Source organism: Carcharodon carcharias, chromosome 6 (genome assembly GCF_017639515.1).
Source record: "Carcharodon carcharias isolate sCarCar2 chromosome 6, sCarCar2.pri, whole genome shotgun sequence".
Lineage (NCBI taxonomy): Eukaryota > Metazoa > Chordata > Chondrichthyes > Lamniformes > Lamnidae > Carcharodon > Carcharodon carcharias.
Genome location: NC_054472.1, coordinates 96,460,845 through 96,479,194, shown reverse-complemented (window position 1 = coordinate 96,479,194; position 18,350 = coordinate 96,460,845). Strand labels below are relative to the sequence as shown.

Below are 18,350 nucleotides of genomic sequence, written 5' to 3'. Positions count from 1 at the left end.
CCCTGTTTTTCTCATTTATGGTAGAAAAAAAACAAAGCCAAAAAACAGCCTTCTAGAGTCTTTGGGAAACAAAATTTGAACTTTGGCCACTGTCAATGCTACTTCTCATCCACTAGAAGATGTAAACCAAAAGGTATGTGATAAAACATTTTTTTTCTCCCCTTGCAATTATTTTATGTGGTGCTTCATCAGGCTGCATATATGAAAATTGATAAAACCAAACTCAGCCAAGCAAGGCAACCTGATTATGGCTGAAAAGAAAAGTATTTCTAATAGGTTCTTTACATATATCCCTTTGACTGAAAATAGAGTTTCACTCAAACTGAACTGACTTGAGCTTACCGATACGAGAAACAGGCTAAATCAACCAGAAAGAGGATTGAAGAAACAAGTGCGAGAAAAGATATAAGGCTTTTGGAAGATGATTGCTGTCTCCAAAACTATAATGGCTCAGAGGGATTGGAAGGATGGAGGGGAAACTTAAGAGTCAACACAAAAAATATTAAATGAAACTGATAAAGGGAATTGAGGCACAGCATATATGTTCAGCATATAAATGCTGAAATTTCAATTAAATCAAACTTGTATTTTTTCTTCTTAACATGATGCACTAATCATGATAAGTAGAATAGGGAATGTGAATTCTATATGATGCATTTCACATTTTTGTACTGTACAGGATAAGGAGTGATCTGTCTCAGGTTTAATGCACTTGTCAACCTTGAGGAAGTGTACTGAGAAGGCTGAATCCAGAAAGATTGTGTAAGACAGCTACATCTACATGGTGAGATAAAATATAATAATTCAGTCAAATAGTTGTAATGACAACATGAATTGTAAAAGCAAAGCTCAAGCAGTTGTAAGCATTGACAAAAACCAAGAGATACAATTATTGCCATGCAGCTCCAATCCAGAGACATGTGTTCAGCAAAGTTCTTATACTTCTGATTATTTATGTGTTACAATTTATTATTTAATTTTCTATATTTGTTGGAGTCGCAGTGTTTGGTAAATGTGGGTCATTTAAATTAGGGCCCCACTCCTCTGGGGCAGGTGGCCCTCCCATACCCAAATTCATACTGATAAAAATGGTGGGAAATGGGACCTGATCATATAAACACTGTCAGTGATCTTACCTCTTTGCCATCACCATTCTGATTGGGTGGGGTTTAAGATTAACTCTATAGTCATGTGAGTATCACACCCTTTTGTTATAAGTAGGGAACACATATAGTGGAAGGGCACAGCAAAATCTAAAAGTATACTTCTTAATTTTCTGACAAAGAATGTTGTAGAAAGTCTCACGAGATGATAATTTAAATTTTTAACATGCACTTAAATTTGTTGCAAAAGAAAATATAGTTACTTATATATGTTAAAGTTAAGTCAAATTAATAAAATGTATGTTTGCACGATCATATTACATCAATTATTAACATAATGCTTATTCAAATAGTTGCTCCAGTGCAAAAAATAACATTTTGCAATCCAGAAGCTGGACAAAGAGTAAAAAAGAAAGAGAGAGAGTGGGCGAGAGAAAGACTGAAACAATGGAAGATGACAGAAGTAGAAAACTTACCTTTGCTTATATTCATATTTCTCAGAATTGTTAGCACATATTAAAAATACTTCACAATGTTTAATTATTTCAGATGTGCTATTCCTGTTTTTTTTAATGGATGTCTCCATTTTAAATATTAGACTTGCCTTAACTAGGTGTAGACATGCCAAGTGCCTAATGATCAATGGAGCAGGCCTGCATCACAGTCCTTAAACCAGCAAAAGGACAGGCTTAAGTATATATTTTGAAAAGTCACTATTGCCTATAATTGCTAATCTTTTTGGCACATGTGCCTTTGCTTGCTGCGTTTAAAAGAAATTCACTATTATAATATATTTGATCAACTGCAATATACATTTCAATTGTAAAAAATCAACTTTGGTTTTAGTATGAGACTGCTTTTGAAAAAAAATCATAGATAACATTTTAGGCTGTGGATTTATATGCATTTCAACAACACTTTGTATTACGACAATCTAAGCTGTTCAAGTAATGGAGATAAAAAAGGCAATAATGGCAAAGGTTGGTAATCTAAAATAAAAACCAAACAATTTGGAAACACTTAGGAATTGATCAGCTTCTGAAAGAGAAGGATTAATTGAAGTTTTAGATGTAACTCATTGTCAGTAAAAAGTTAGAGCAGCGGTTCAAATTCAATTTACAAAACGATGTTCCATAACCGGATAGTGTTACACAAAATACAAAAAGAAAAATTATCATGAGTGTATTGATCAAGGATATAAAAAACAATGTAATTATATTCTCTATACCTTGAAAATTGGGATCAGCAGGGTTGCAAAGAATAGTGCCCTGATTAACCAATTACTTGGATTTAGGAGTCATGCAACATTTGTACATCAGATTTTACTTTCCTGCTAGTGGGTGCTGTTGAGAAATTCCCAGCAAGTGAATTGACTAAAGAGGCAGGAACTTTCTCAGTGGCAGCTGCTAAGAGTGCAAGAGACAGGCAAAAAAATGTGATAGAAGTAAGAGAAATAAAACCAGAGACAGCAGGGAACATAGGATTTGCAGGACCATCCTTGAAACCTCTGCAACCAAGCAATGGTATATTGACAACACCTTGGAAGAAGCAGAGCCTAATCAATTGATCTCTCAGCAATTTAAGAATGGGAAGTTCATTCTCCCACTGATCATTGGTTACATGAATCCTGTCCCTAGTGCCAATGGAGTAGCTGATTGAGGCATTCCACCAGCTCAATGCAGAAACCTTTGGCTTTGCAGAACTAAGATGCCAAGATAATCATGACAAAAAGTTAATTCACCCTGTGTTCATGCCAGACAGAAGTACTTTCTCAGTCCCAAGAAACTCATATATTTTGATTCCACCCCTAAATCTCAAACCCGACACCCTAAGGTAGCACAAGGAAACGGTATTAGAATTGGGGTGAGGGAAGCCCAAGTAATTATAAATAGTATGAACAGTGGATAAAATGAATGTGTTTTAAAAAATATATTAGTAATAAGTCACTGCTATTTTTGATATAAAGATCGTTAGAAATTTTGTTCCCTTTTGCAACAATGGGGAATAGTAACATGTTGATAGTGAGGCTTAAAATCATGATTTACATAGACCAAGGTTGGTGATAGGAGGCAGATCTTTGATGAATCTTCCAACAAATATTGATTTATGCATTGTTGTAGATGTCATGACTGAGTCTGCATCTGCTTCTTGCTCTTCATGCACCACATCTTTAGCATCAGCAGTATCTTCGAGGATCGTACCATCAGTCTTCTGTGATTCCAAAATTATAAAATGTTTAAAATGCTACCACATTTCATGAGATACTGCTGGATACATACTGCAAAGCATCATTGGATTTATTCAGGCACTAGAATCTTGCTTTGAGCATACCAGTGACATGCTGAGTTTTTATCCTCATCTTCACATGTACTTAATTTTTGAACTTTTCGGCATTGATGATCCAATGAAGTGGCAGATGAGGAACTGAAGTTGCACGTACTCTCTGTCACCCAGCACCTAGCCTACGCCTTGCCCTGCTATTGAAATTGAGTTCATTCTGGGACAGCTCCCAGTGTTATAATTTTGAGCTTTATGAGATTATTATATTTTGGGATTGTAGCTTTAAATTGAGGATGTTCTGAAGTCTGCCTGACAGTAAACTTGGGTGACTTGATTGTTAGAAATCAAAGGAAGACTGAGGAGAAAGTGCAAGGTATTTACGCTCGGAGAAAATGGTAGCAGCCTCTGAGTTTACAATGAGTAGACTATGGGCAAAATTTAGCCCTCGATGGGCGGGCGGGCCCCACCGGCTTGACGGCAGGCGGGCAGCCAACGTCTGCTGCCAAAACGGCCCCGCTGCCATTTTGTGTGGGCGGGCGAATTAAGGCCCGCCCAGCAGGCCACCCAACGGGAAGTGCTATGCACTTCCTGTGCAGGGGGAGGAGGGATTCCCCAACTAAGTGCTGTCTCAGGGAGAATGCTGACTGTTTGATAAACTTAAAAAATAGAAAAATAAAAAAAAATGAACATGTCCCCCACATGTGACAACGTCACATGAGATGGGACATGTTAATAAATATGACTAAAACTTTACTAAACTTTTTAAAAACTGACATGAAACCTCATCCCGCCAGTGGATGAGGTTTCATGTTTTTTCAGAAGCCCTGGGGCTCTTGGCCTGTCCGCCAGCCTTAAGGTTGGACGGGCAGGGCCTTTAATTGCCTTAATTATCCTGTCAATAGCCTCCATTGGCTATTGACAGGTCGGCGGGCAGACAGCTGATTTTGCTGTCCACCTGTCTTCCTGAATATTTAAGTGGGGCGGGATGATGTCAGGGGTTCCTCCCGATGTCATCCGCGTCATTTTCGTGTTGGCGAGCGGGCCCCACCCCCAACTCGCCGACGGAAAAATTCTGGCCTATGAATCTCCCAGAAAAGTGTGAAAGGTAGCAGGTTGCAATCAATTGTGTTCCGAACTATCCAATTACTTTTAAGATGAAAAGGAATTTGGGATGAAAAAAAGCCAATTAGCATTTCTATCTGAATGCAAGCTTAATATGTTCCATGTTGCCATAGGGAAGGGGGGAGAAGAAGCCATTTTTAGATTAGGTTACAGGCTTCCCTACAAATCAATGAATGTCACCAGCTGACAACAGAGATTCTATGTGGTTAGCATGGAGAAAAGGCTGCTTGTCTTTGCAAGCTACTACAACTGGACATGGGAGGGAGATGGCCTCTAGTCAAAGAGATGCAGCCTGCAGCCTTCTAAGAATTTCGGAGAATTTGTTCTGGCAAGGCCAGGGGACGAAGAATCATCGGAATAGGGTTTACTGCAGTTGTGGATTTCAGAAACTCTCCAAAAACTGAGGAAAATGCCTGGAGATGGTCTACCCAAGTTACTACTTGGTGAAACGGGGAACCTTTTGGAAGCTGGGAACAATTGTGGACTGTTTGCTAAAAGGACTATAATTCCATGGAGATGTGATGGGTACATTGTCTAGTCAATAGTGCTTTTAGACATGTGTTACAGTAAAGGTTTTAAAATGTGAAATCTTGACTTGTCATTCTTTCAGCTAGTAACTGGAAGTACAAATTTCTTTTTAAAAGTTATCGGTATCTATGAAGATTGTAACACTGACATGTTGTGAATTTACAAATCATAAGCTTTGTCTATCATTGGGAATGGGCTGCATATTTCTAGAATGGAAGATTTTACATGATTATGGGATTTCACATTTTTGGCTTGCAATAACACATGGCTGCAAACAATAGCCCCTTGGGTCCAGGGCATCAGGCAATTCTAAAACATGATATAATTCCCCTCAGTCTTCTCTGTCGAATGCTGTGGTACAATGATAGGAAGAGCTGCCCCCTTTTCTTAATATTTGTTTCCCTCTCATCTTTTTTCCCTTTCTCCATTTTATCCTCCTGATGTCACTACTGTCTTTTTTTCACAATTGATTTTTCAACATTTTTTGATTTCATGCATATTAATCCCCAGGGGGTCTTGTTTCTTTCCTCCATACAACTGGTGGTAAAGTAAAAGACCCAGTAGTCTCGTAAATTCAAGCCTGCTGGCTTTTATTAGACAGGAGGAATCCAAAAATATACATACGCTGAGAAATTAGGACACCGGCAACAAAAATCTACATAAGTATTGTACTTTGTGTATCACTCACTCACATTTCCAGAACCGCTTCACCCAATTCAGGGTCACGGGGAGTCGGAGCTTATCCTGACAGGCAATGGGTGCTAGGTGGGATATAGCCAGGATGGGTCACCAATCCATCACAGGACACACACTCACACGCACAACTTACCGTAGCCAGTCTACCTAACCAGCACCTTTGCATGCTGGGAGGAAACCAGAAAACCAATGGAAACCCACGTGTACACGGGGAGGACATGCAAACTCCACACAGACAGACACCCGAGGTCAGGATTGGACCCAGGTCCCTAGAGCAGCAGCGCCTACTCTAATTTCAACACTTATTTTTGAATGTTGAGTCAGATAGAGAGAAGAATATACAGAATATTGAGCTGATTGATAGTGCAAATTAAACAACTAATTTAAAATGAGCCTTGCAGCGGGCGGCCGATCCACAGTCCTGCCCGTTCCAGGGTGGCTGGAATGCATCCCGTTTACCATTCACCGCCCAACCTCTCTCCCGCTACCTTGGGGCTAGAAAGTATAAAAAGGAGACTAGAATTTCAGGAGATGGAAAGAGAAGTGCATGCAAGGGAATGGGAGAGAGGGAGAGAGAGTTCCAGAAAAGAGAACAAGAGAGAGAACGCACCCACCAGAAAAAGATGCTAGAGATTAAATTAAAAGCTGAAGAAGAGAGGGAATTTGAAAAGGAGCTAGAAATGAGACTGAGGGAATTAGCTATAATACAGGGAAGTGACTTGGTGTGATCCCAAGCACTGTGCCCTGAGGAGCCAGAACAATCCAGAGAGGCTGGGCACTCCGAACGATTTCAGCAAAGCTCTGCAGCCATTTGGTTGCTAGGATAATTATCTTGGGTACAGGTCTCCAATCAGTTTTTGGGTTTTGATTCTTCTTTCTGCTCTGGATAGGGATTGAGATCTAAATTCTCAAAAAGTATCTGGGAGTACCTCGGGCCTTCAGGTTACATATCTCAGTGGTCCCAGACTTAGGGAGTTTAAGGTTTCCCTAGTTAGTACTTTCTTTTCCATATCCATTTTTGCAGCATTTTCCTCCTTTTAACACCGGCGGGCCAATTAAGGCTCGCCCAGCTTAACGCGTGGCCAGTAGTGATCAGGGGAGGGGCGGGGAGAGGAGGGGCCTGCGCTCTTTCGTACATGCGCGCGAAAGAGCACAGAAATCTCCCTAAAGCACGGAGCTGCCTCAGGGAGATTAAAGTAGATAATAAAACTTTTCAAAAAATAAAGTAAAAAATTATTTAAACATGTCCCCTCAAGTGACAGTGTCACTGAGCTGGGACATGCTTGTGAAGTTGACAAAATTTATTTAATTATTTTATAAAACCTTCAGGAAACTTCATCCCGCCCGTAGATGAGGTTCCCTGCAAAACTCAAAGGCCACTTGGGTTCTTATGGTTGGACGGGCAGCATTGTTAATAAGTTAAATTACATCTATGATGGCCTTAACAGGCCGCTGACAGTTTGGCGGGCATGCGCTGGAGGCGGCTCGAAATCGCGAAATGACGCACGATGACGTTGGGCCGCACACCCGATGTCATCTCGCATAATTTTATGCGTTGGCATTTTGGGCCCACCCCCGCACGCCAACAACAATATTCTGCCCATGGGTGCATGACTATCAGCTCCAGCGCACTCCCTTCCATTCTTCTGTCTCTCCCAGGTGAAAATCAGATGTACAGCAACTTCCAGCACCTGCTCCAGCCACAATGACCTCCCCTTTAAGAGGTACAGGCTGGTTTTAAATAATGCAGGCCAGCTTTAACTGGTGCCAGCCTATCTTGATTTTAGGCTCCCTACTGAGGTGCAACCACCCAATCACACAGTTTGCACTGGCTGTGCCCCACAATCATGTTAATCAGCAGGCAGCATGAAGTTGGAATGCTGCCTGCATCACACTGAACAGGAACAGGTTAATCATGTATCGCAATCCCCATGCCCATTTTCGAGGGCTATCAGATTTAGCCCCCCATAGATTTCCAAAATACTTCTTCTTAATCATTGTTTATTTTTTAAAGTAATTTTGAGTCATGTTTTACATATTGAAAAACTAAAGCTGAAATCTGATCTTCCAATACGTTAGTTCCACCGATGTGCTTTCGAGCAGATTGAATTGCTCACCAAGGTGGCATCGGCAACAACTGTGCCAATTTTTATTTTCATTCTTCATATGTTCCATGAACATGTAACTCTTTCAAGTACAAACCCGTTTCCATCTGTTTCAGATGAAGTTACATTGGTTCATAGTTTGCCACTGTGAGATTTGTACTCTTGATCTTGGGGTTATAAACCCAGTACCATAACCACTTGGCTATTTAGGCCAAGCATGTAAGATGACACAGCTCCCTTCTCAATTAAACTACCAGAGATCAGATGACAGCATATACAATAGGTCATCTATACTGCATAGTCTTCTAGGAATCAAAATCCACCCCTGCCACACCTCACACATGAAGAGCACATGTAATGAAGGCTCCTTCCAGTTCAGATATTGAACATTTAGTGTTGTTATTTTAGCTATTGAAGTAGCTAAGATTGCTGACATCCATCCAAATGGCCAAATATCTTAGGATAGGGAGAAGGCTACTTAGCCAGAGCTCCTGCTATCCAGTGGCCCCTGCTGGAAAGAATGTGTGTGTGGCTGTCAGGAGCTTGATTCATACACGAAGGCTAGCCCTTGGGTAAGATACGATATTGTGAAATCAAACCAAACCGCTGCCAAGTTACAGCATCTTCAGAAAAAAAAGGAGAATATTGGAAAGAAAGTAAGCTTGAGAAAAAATGTGGCCAACATTTCCCCCTGTCGGGGGGGCAGGGGGGGATATGCAGGAGCAGGCGTCCGGATTCCCAGTCGGCTCCCCCAATCGGGGGCGCACCACCATTTTGCATGGGCGGCCCAATTAAGGCCCGCCTAGCGTGACATCCGCCAGGAAGCACTATGTGCTCCCTACGTGGGCTGGGGGGGGGTGGGGGGGGGGGGTGGTGTGTGGAGGGGGGGATTCCCTGAGCCAGGAGTGTGCTCTTTCGCGCAAAAGAGTGCACAGATCTCCCTGAGGCAAAGTGCTGCCTCATGGAGATCGGCTCAGGTTTGAAACTTCAAATAAACATGAGAAAAACATTTTGCTGCCATGTCCCCTCATGTGACACTGTCACATGAGTTGGGACATGTCCATTACTTTTATTTTGAAATATTCCGTGATTTTTAAATCACTTGTGAAACTCATCCTGCCGCTGGATGAGGTTCATTGCTTTTTCAGAGGTCCGCCAGGTTTCCTGGCCTGCCCGCCAACCTTATGATTAGACAGGCAGGTCCATTAATCATTTCAATTAGATTTTTAATAGCCTTAATAGGCTGTTGACAGGTCGGCGGGTGTGCATCCGACTTGGCTGCGCGCCCACCAACCTGAAAATCTAAATGATGCAGGGTGACATCAGGACACACGCCCGGTGTCACTCGTGTCATTTTATGCGTGGCGAGCGGGGACAGGGCCCACTCGCCGAACAAAAGATTCTGCCCTGCGAAACAAAATAAATCTGTTCTCTCCGTGAAGCCACACCAACAACAACAACTTATATTTATATAGCATTTAACAAGAGGCATCACAAGAGCATTATAAAACAAAGTATGACACCAAGTCACATAAGGAGATACTAAGTCAGATGACCAAAAGTTTTGGCAAAGAAGTAGGTTTTAAAGACTGCCTTAAAGGAGGAAAGTGAGGCGGAGAGGCAAAGAGGTTAGGAAAGACATTCCAGAGCATGGGACCTAGGCAACTGAAAGCATAGCCACCAATGGTCGAGCAATTGGGGGAGCTTAAGAGGTCAGAATTAGATCAGCACAGATATTTTAGAGGGTTTTGGGGCTGAAGAAGATTACAGAGATAGGGAGGGGTGAAGCCATGGAGAGATTTGAAAACAAGGATGAGAATTTGAAAATCAAGATGTTGCCTGACCAGATGCTATTGTAGGTCAATGAATATGGGGCGATACGGGAACAAGACTTGCTGCAAGTTAAGATATGGGCAGCTGAGTTTTTGGATGACCTCAAGTTTACAAAGGATGGCATGTGAGAGACCATCCAGGAGTGCATTGGAATGGTCGAGTCCAGAGGCATCGAAGACACGAATGACAGTTTCAGCAGCAGATGGGCTAAGACAGGGCGAAGTTAGGCCATGTTAGTGAGGTGGAAATAGACACAGTCTTAGTGGTGGCATAATTATAGTAAATGGGGCACAAAGGTTGTGAACTGACTGTCTTAATCTCAGACTGTTGCCAGGGAGACGGATAGAGTCGGTAACTCGAGCACGGAGTTTGGTGTGGGGATTGAAAACGATGGTTTCAGTGTTTCCAATATTTAATTGGAGGCAATTTCTGCTCATCCAGTACAGGATGTCAGATAATCTAGTCTGATAATTTAGCAACAGTTGAGAAATTAAGAGAGGTGGTGGTGGCAAGGTAGAGCCGGGGTGGGGGGGGGGGGGGGGGGTCATGTGAAAACCTTTAGATAATGTTGCCAAGAGGCAGCATGTAGATGAGAAATATATCATCATCTTTATCTCTGTAACACTTAATTAATGACCAAAAGGAAAGTTCTGCAGAATTTCTCCCTGAGTTTCGAGGCCAACCAAGCAAAACTCCAGAATGTCTTTTCACAACTTCACAGCATGTTTCCCTGCTCACAAGTCACCTACAAATACATACATTTTTATGTTGACTGAATTAAAGCGTGGTATTGTTTGTAATATATGGTAACACGAGTGAAAGGAGGTATTTCCCTACTTACAATGCAGTAACAAAACTCCCTTATCCACTGAAGAATTTTGAACACCTGAAAGCAACGCAACAATGTAACGTTTTGTAAATAGGTTCTCTTTACTCTTGTGATAACAAATGGTCTCTTCACAAATTCAGGAAAAAGGTTTCCTCCCGATTCCCCATCAAATCCCTGGTCATCTCAGTATCTGGTTGTACCAGTATTTGATCAACCCTGTGCTGAGTACAATTCAATTTTATTCAAAAATCTGACAAAAATTGAAATTTTGTCCTGGTTTTTTTTTTGCAAGCTTGTTTCATCTCAAATATCCAAAGCTAAAATTAAAACAATTGTTATGCTTTCTGTAACATCACAGATGGCTCAAGTCAACCTATAACGGCTAATAGTTTCATCCTTCAAACTCCTGCCTAATTGTGTAGACAGGATAAAGTATGACCTTATGCACAGTCAGAAAGACAATGATCGAGCATGTTTGACTAGGGCCTGCTGCAGCTGAACAAACAGAAGACCCTGTTAGAGATCCACTCAGCATTGGATATTTTACATTGAACATGGTACTTGAAATTTTCCATGTCGTTCATTATTTTTCAAATAAATTCATTTAATTTTGGAGTTGTGCCATAAATTTAAATTATATTCTTTCCATGTGAATTTGGAGTAAAATTGGTTAAGGTCTAAAAACAGGCATGGGGCTCCTGATGCACGCCTAACAAGGGGGCTCAAAATCATGAGAGGCGAACTCAAGTTCAAGCTAGCCTGCCTGGCCTGAAGTTGGCCTGCAACTCTTAAAGGGAATGTGCATTTTGGCTGTAGCAGGTGCTGCAGATCACTGCTGGGACCTGCTTTTGTGTAGGTTCAGGTAAACCCTAACTGCACACTTCTGCAAAATATACACCCGCCCCATGTGTGACTTGGCCTGGGGTTTTTGTCTTTTCAAACAAGGGTCAAGCTAGAAGTGCATTTTGCGAGCTGCGATGCAGTGCATGAGAAGGCGGAGGCAGGACAGTTAGAAGGCTCCCCATGGTTCTCCAACACAACAGCCCAGATCCCAACATCATTTAAAGTCCCCCTAAACCACACCCCTCAGGGTTGGCATGGATGGGTCGTGGGGAGTGTGTGAGGCTGTGAGCAGATATGAAGAATGAGGGCTGGAGGGCTGTTTTTAATTTTATTCTCTTTTTCCTCCCACAGTGCCTGATCACTAAAGCCGGCCTATTTGTGCAGCCCCCTCCACACCCGGCAGCTCCTGTGCTGCCAATGAACTAATGAACTGTTTCTGGGGCTGCAGGCCCAACTCCCATTTCACCCTGCTTCCCAGAACAAAAACCCGACCACCTGGGGCATTTCTTCCCAGGTCAGGTTTGTGGAACAAGAATTAGCCCCAACTCTGCGTTCCTAAGCCAGGAGCAAAAATTTAGGCCATGGTGTCCTATTCCCAGTTCAAAGCAGAGTGCCTGTCAATAAATGGAAGGAAGCAGGAGCTGAGATATTTTTCAACTTTCAAAATCAGGGTTTTTTTGAACATTCAGAAGAAGTGACAATCAATTTAAATCACTGCAGAAAACATGACAGCAGAGGCCGGCATGACATTTACAAAAAAAAAATTCTAATGTATTATAGCACTTTATCCAATGGAAAAACTACTGTAATGCATGACAACATTTACACTATAGTGGTCAATGTAAGGGTCAACCTACCTTTACAGGACAGATCCTTATGATGAATCACTGCATTAAAAATACATCTACATTACAACACAGCATCCAAATGTGATATTTGAATTAATTGAATTTGAACATTTTATACTTAACTTTCTTAATGTTTTTGGCTCCTTGGAGGCTTCCCCCAGTGGTCATACACCCTCCAAGAGGTAGGTATTTTTAGAGCCTCCAAGACTCACACCAACATATGAAAATCACGTGTGGGAGCAAATACAATTTTCTAGTAGTGCACACATGGGGATCCTGGCCTAAGAACAGGTGCGTGTGCATTTTACACTCAAGCCTTTCCGATGTGCCAAAAGATAACACAAGAATAGTATATGGTCAGGAAGGCAAAAGAAAATTAATTTTCCAGGAAAAAAAATTAAGTTTAGTGCTTTGTGATGCAAATCACACTTGCACTGGGAAACAAGAATCTGGCCCTAGAAGTCAATTTGGCCCGACATAACATGACAGGGAGCAGGCTCCAAGGTTATCTGATGCAGCACTGCAGGTTTGGTGTAAAGAAGGATAGGTAAAGAGACGCTGTCAAGACAACCTCTTGAGAAGGCACTGGGAGCAGACAGCTGTGCAAGGCAATGTTAGCAGTGTAGCCCCAAGGACCTGGCTGCAGTGCTATAAGAAATTCAATGACCATACACGAATGGTCAAGGTCAATTAATGCATCTTAAAATGCCATATTCCACCAAATGTGCCACTAACAACACAAAATTAATCTACCACATCTCCAGCACTCAACAATCTCTATCAATCATAGCTCCTAACTCATATTCAGAGCCTTAATTCACCTGCATACACAGCACTCCTGTAAGCCTCACACCCACAATTCAAAGCTTTCACACACTGCTGCTAGTCAAGCATGACAAGCATATCACCTAGATACATTGCATCATAGTATGTGTGATGCAATGTCAGATATTGTCATTTCCTTCTCTCTTATAGGTACACAACCACAGGTAGCAGCAGCAAACCTGTAGGGGGCAGGCACAGCTGCATGTTCTCACCCAGATGGAGAAGACTGTGCTCGTCATCATGAGAGAGTTCATGACATGAAGCTGTGGCCAGTAGTGGGGCTAAAAGCAATGAACGTGACAGTATACTCCAACCTAATCATTTTTCTCATATCCCAGGTTCCCCACATCCCACAATCTCTCTTGATTTACATGTTGGAGATGGTGTAAACATGCAGCCCTTGACTTCCACCCACCGCCTTCCCCATAACCTGCCCTGGGCCTTTCTCCTTTTGGATACCGAAAAACTGCAACCTTGCCAGGCATTGATGCAGAAGTGAAGTGGAAGAAGACTGGTGACTGCAGGCTACAGAGGTAACCTGCGCTACTCTACTATTGGGTACCAAGATCATGTGATTTTACATTACAATATTTGTCTTAAAGATATATTACACATCTGTCCTTTTGTGTCTTTTCTTGCTTTTTCCGCTCATCGCCAATTTGTTGGATCCAGTGCCCTGGTTTGTTGAGGCTAAAGGATCCGGGTTGCATATTTGTTTCGGGGTGACTGAGTTGGTACAGAGACAGAGAACGCCAGGTGTTCGTTGTTAGAATAAACACATTGGGCAGAATTTTCCCATCAGCAATTTGGGGGCAGGGCCTGCTCGCCGATGGAAAAATGACGTGGGATGACGTCGGGAGAAACCCCTGACATCATCCCAGTCCAGTTAAATATTGAGGAAGGTGGGCAGACAGCAAAATCAGCTATCCGCCTGCCGACCTGTCAATGGCCAATTAAGGCCATTGACAGGATAACTAGGCTTGTTAAATGGCCCTGCCCGTCCAACCTTAAGGCTGGTGGGCAGGCCAGGAGCCCCAGCGGGCTTCTGATAATACATGAAACCTCATTCATAAGACCATAAGACAAATGAGCAGAAATTAGGCCATTCGGCCCATCGAGTCTGCTCCACCATTCAATCATGGCTGATAAGTTTCTCAACCCCATTCTCCCGCCTTCTCCCCGTAACCTTTGATCCCCTTCCCAATCAAGAACCTATCTATCTCGGTCTTAAAAATACACTCAATGACCTGGCCTCCACAGCCTTCTGTGGCAATGAATTCCATAGATTCACCACTCTCTGGCTAAAGAAGTTTCTCCTCATCTCTGTTCTAAAAGGTTTGAGGTTTCATGTCTGTTTTTAAAAACTTCAATAAAGTTTATGTGCTTCTTACTAACATGTCCCATCTCGTGTGACATTGTCACATGAGGGGGACATGGTAATTTTAATATTTTTCTATTTTTAAAGATTTTTATACTGTCAGTGATCTCCCTGAGACAGCACTTAGTCTCAGGGAGCAGTGCATTCTTTCATGCGCATATGCGAAAGAGCGCACTTTGACAGATGGGGAATCCCTCCACCCCCGCACAGGAAGCGCATAATGCTTCCTGTCAGGCAGGCCATTGGGCAGGCCTTAATTGGCCCGCCAGCTCAAAATAGCAGCAGACCCCATTTCGGCAGCGGAGTTCGGCTGCCCGTCTGCCGCTAAGCCGTTGGCGCCCAGTCGCCCATCAAGGTAAAAATTCTGGCCATTCTGTTTACTTACAAAAGGAACTCAGCAGCTACATTTGTGTGCTTACAACTCAAAACTCTGTCTTCACTCTTCAGACTCTAACTCAAGACTACGACTACAGAGGTAGCCCGCGCTACTCTGCTATTGGGTATCGGGATCATGTGATATTACACAACAACATTTGTCTTAAAGGTATATTACACATTAGATTGCTACAACAGGACATAGCAGACCATGACAAATCGTGACACGCACTCTGGAGAGTACTACACTCTGGGAGTCCTTCAGAGTAGTCCTGACAATGGAAACTTTACATAAGCACCGTAATGGTCTGCTTGATGACATTTCATGTGGCAGCATGGTTCTTGCTAAATGCAGGCTTCCCAAGTATACATGTGTTGTGCACTGGAGTCATGAGTCAAGTGGTCAGCAAATAGCCCTTGTCACCCAGTGGCCACTCTCGCGTTGTGGCTCAAATGTTGATGGTACAGTAAACTGGTGGAGAGTAAAGGCATCATTACTTCTGCCACAGTATACCATATTAACCTGCACAATACATTGAGAATGGTTGCACACCAGCTGCACATCGAAGGAATAGACCCTTCGCAACTGAGGTAAATCTCTGAAATTAGATAGTGCCCGCAAAACAACATGTACGTAATCAATGACAGCTTGCGCCACAAGGAAGCTGACAATTGTGATGAATCCATGTGCATGTTCCGCCTACTTCTCTCTGGAAAGAGAGAAGGCAATGTATTCACATACAGTGCATCAGTCACCTCCTTTATACAACAGTGGGCGGCAAAATACAAGTTGAGATGACCCTATTCAAGCCTGGAACGAGCCCAACACCAATAGGTTCATGGCTCTGGCCACCTTCACAGCCATTGACAGTGATATCCCTCACCCTTCTATGAGGCTGAAGGTCAGCTGCAATATATGCTAGGTTTCAGTGAGCATCTCTTGAGTAATACAGAGGGATCAAATGCACTGCTCCTCGCTAAGTTTGAGGCAGGAGATTTGCTCCCTGAAGATGGTGGGCAGATATGGTCTCTTGCTGAGAGCCTTTCTCCCTCTTCCAGCAGCTTGCCCTCCACTGTAAAGCCTCTGCTCATTCTCCCAGTCATGCTGTAGCACTTAAGACTGGAAGCACGCGGGAGCACTGAGCAGAACCCTTGAAGTCAGAACCAAGATCTTTATCACTCACTGTAGACTTCGCCAACTTTCTATGATATTACAAAGCACCAAACACTTCTACTAATTCAGCTGCAGCCAATAGAAATCAATTAGCAATTGACCTGATCGTAGTTGATGATCCTTTTAAAGGGCACTGGCGGAGGGCCTTCCTGCTGCTGAACACATGTTTAGCTGTGTGTGGTTTAGAGAGGGCATTAGCCAGAGTGCTGCAATCAAAAATGGCATCAATAGTGTTGAATCAGCATGACATACAGACTGACATCATGATATGGCTACTCTGCATACTTATAGCATGCGCTCCTAGTGCCAGCGTGACCAACCTACCAAAAATGGCACCTAGTGGAGCTCAAACAAGAAGTGCACACATGCCATGAATGGCATTTGAATGCAAACAACAGCAGTAAGCATGGGCGCTACAGAGCCAAATTTTAGTACCAATGAGCTTAAAGGCTCATCATTTTGTTTGTTGTAGGGATGCTATTAAAGGCTTAGGCCTAAATAGGGGAAAGCTTTCTTTAAAAAAAAACTGAAGAGGAAATATTTTTAGAACCACAAAGACTATTGATCCATTTGCCAGTCATTCTCATACTGCACGATTTGGAAAAGGCAAATGTTAATACAGCACAGTACATGATTCCGAGGAATGCAGTGTGGCATGTATCACTAGCCATTGCTTAAGTTTAAAATTTTAGTTTTGTTTAATTTGTATTCACATATATCAATAATTTTACAATTCTACAATTGCAGACTAGTCCTTTATTTTTTGCTTTTAAGAATTCAATTGTAATGCATTTGGATTAATTTTTATATCAAGGGCACATAGATGTTGCAAGAATTGAACTCCTTTAGGACACTTTATGACCATGGCGAAGAAGGTCTTTCTTGTGAAGCACACTCAGTCATTGAAACAGAAGATATATGTTAATAGCCCAAATGGTTACAAACTAAACTATTCTTCTTATGAGGTGGTTCTCTTATTGGTCCCTGTGATTTGAGACATTTATCTCTTACTCATAATAACCTGTGTGATATGGAGTGTTGTAACATCTACAATGGATAGAGACACAACAGCTGTAGACATATTTATTTTATTTGTATATTTTAATTGAATTTGAAAATGTGCCTTTTTAAAGTAATTATTATCAAAAACAAAGGTTTTAATTTTATCCCACAAATGTTTTGAATATTCTTTAGCTAAGGTGCTTTTCTACTTAAATTGTCAAATCTATACCTTATGCAGCACTGCTTCATAACGTAAATGCAGTATCATGTCTATCTTCCTCCAAGATGCAACACAAACAAGCTCTTTAAATTGTAATGCCTCAGTGATTTATTTTAAAAGAAATGTTGTATAAAACCTTATAAATAGCAGGTAAACACTGAAGTATGAGTGCACTTCATTATAAGTCTACTAGAGCTTCAGTTATTCATTGAAAATGTATAACTATAACTTCTCATGCACAATCTTGGAAGTATCAGTAATTTATGTAATATAACACATATGGTGAAAGAAAAAAATGGCATAAGTTTTGGAAATGAAAACAGCTGGCAGTAAACAAGCCATAAACTGAATGATATGCAATGATCTCTCCCAAAATTGAATTTGCATAGTTTACAAAAAGTAATATCACAGCCAACATCTTTAATCTATTATAGCAATGCAGATGATGCAGCAAATACAACAGTTCTGCTTGAGTAGCCACCCGTACAAAATAGCAACTTACGGTTTTTCTCAACTGGAAAGAAAACTATAATGAATTTTAATATAAACAGTGCCAGACTGGCACCTTATATCTTTCTTGCAGTTATTTGCAACTAAGGTTCAATTTGTTGTAGGTTGTAAAATTTTACCATAGTTTTTCTGCCCCCAATCTGCTTTAAAAGTTCATTTTACTCACATTGTTGTGCACTGATGTTTTGATATTTTGAAAGCCATTGATCTTTTGTTTCTTATTTTTCTTAACTGCAAAATGTTTGACATAACAGCTAATAAAAAAGGGACAATCATGACTGTCACCTTATTCGTAAATGAATTATATTCTACACGTTTTCCCTGCTTTCAAAAAAGACATAGGGAAGAAAAAATATTTTCTGGGACTAACAAAACTATTCACTAAGCTTTAAATTACAGCAAAGCAAATACTAAAAGTGCTAAATTACCTAGTTTGAATAAATTTGAATTTTTAAATGAATCTATGGTACAAGCAGAATAAGTATTTTAAATAATATTTTCAATGACTCAGTTCTTAGCAATTATAAATGAATGTGTTACATCCACAGAGCTGGCAATGAATGACATTAACCTGCCCACTTGTATTTTTCTCTTACATGACAGTGCTGTTGTGCACTGAGCTCAGTTTCTGCCTCCAATAAAAGACTGTCCAGTTGCTCAGAAATAAGCTTCAGTGAGC

The 18,350-nt window shown here is 41.5% G+C and overlaps 1 protein-coding gene across 4 annotated transcripts in view; it reads right to left on the bottom strand.

The window, feature by feature from the left end:
- Nucleotides 1-18,350, bottom strand: part of tox (thymocyte selection-associated high mobility group box) — a 278,982-nt gene that overhangs the window by 181,375 nt on the left and 79,257 nt on the right. The window lies entirely within an intron of this gene.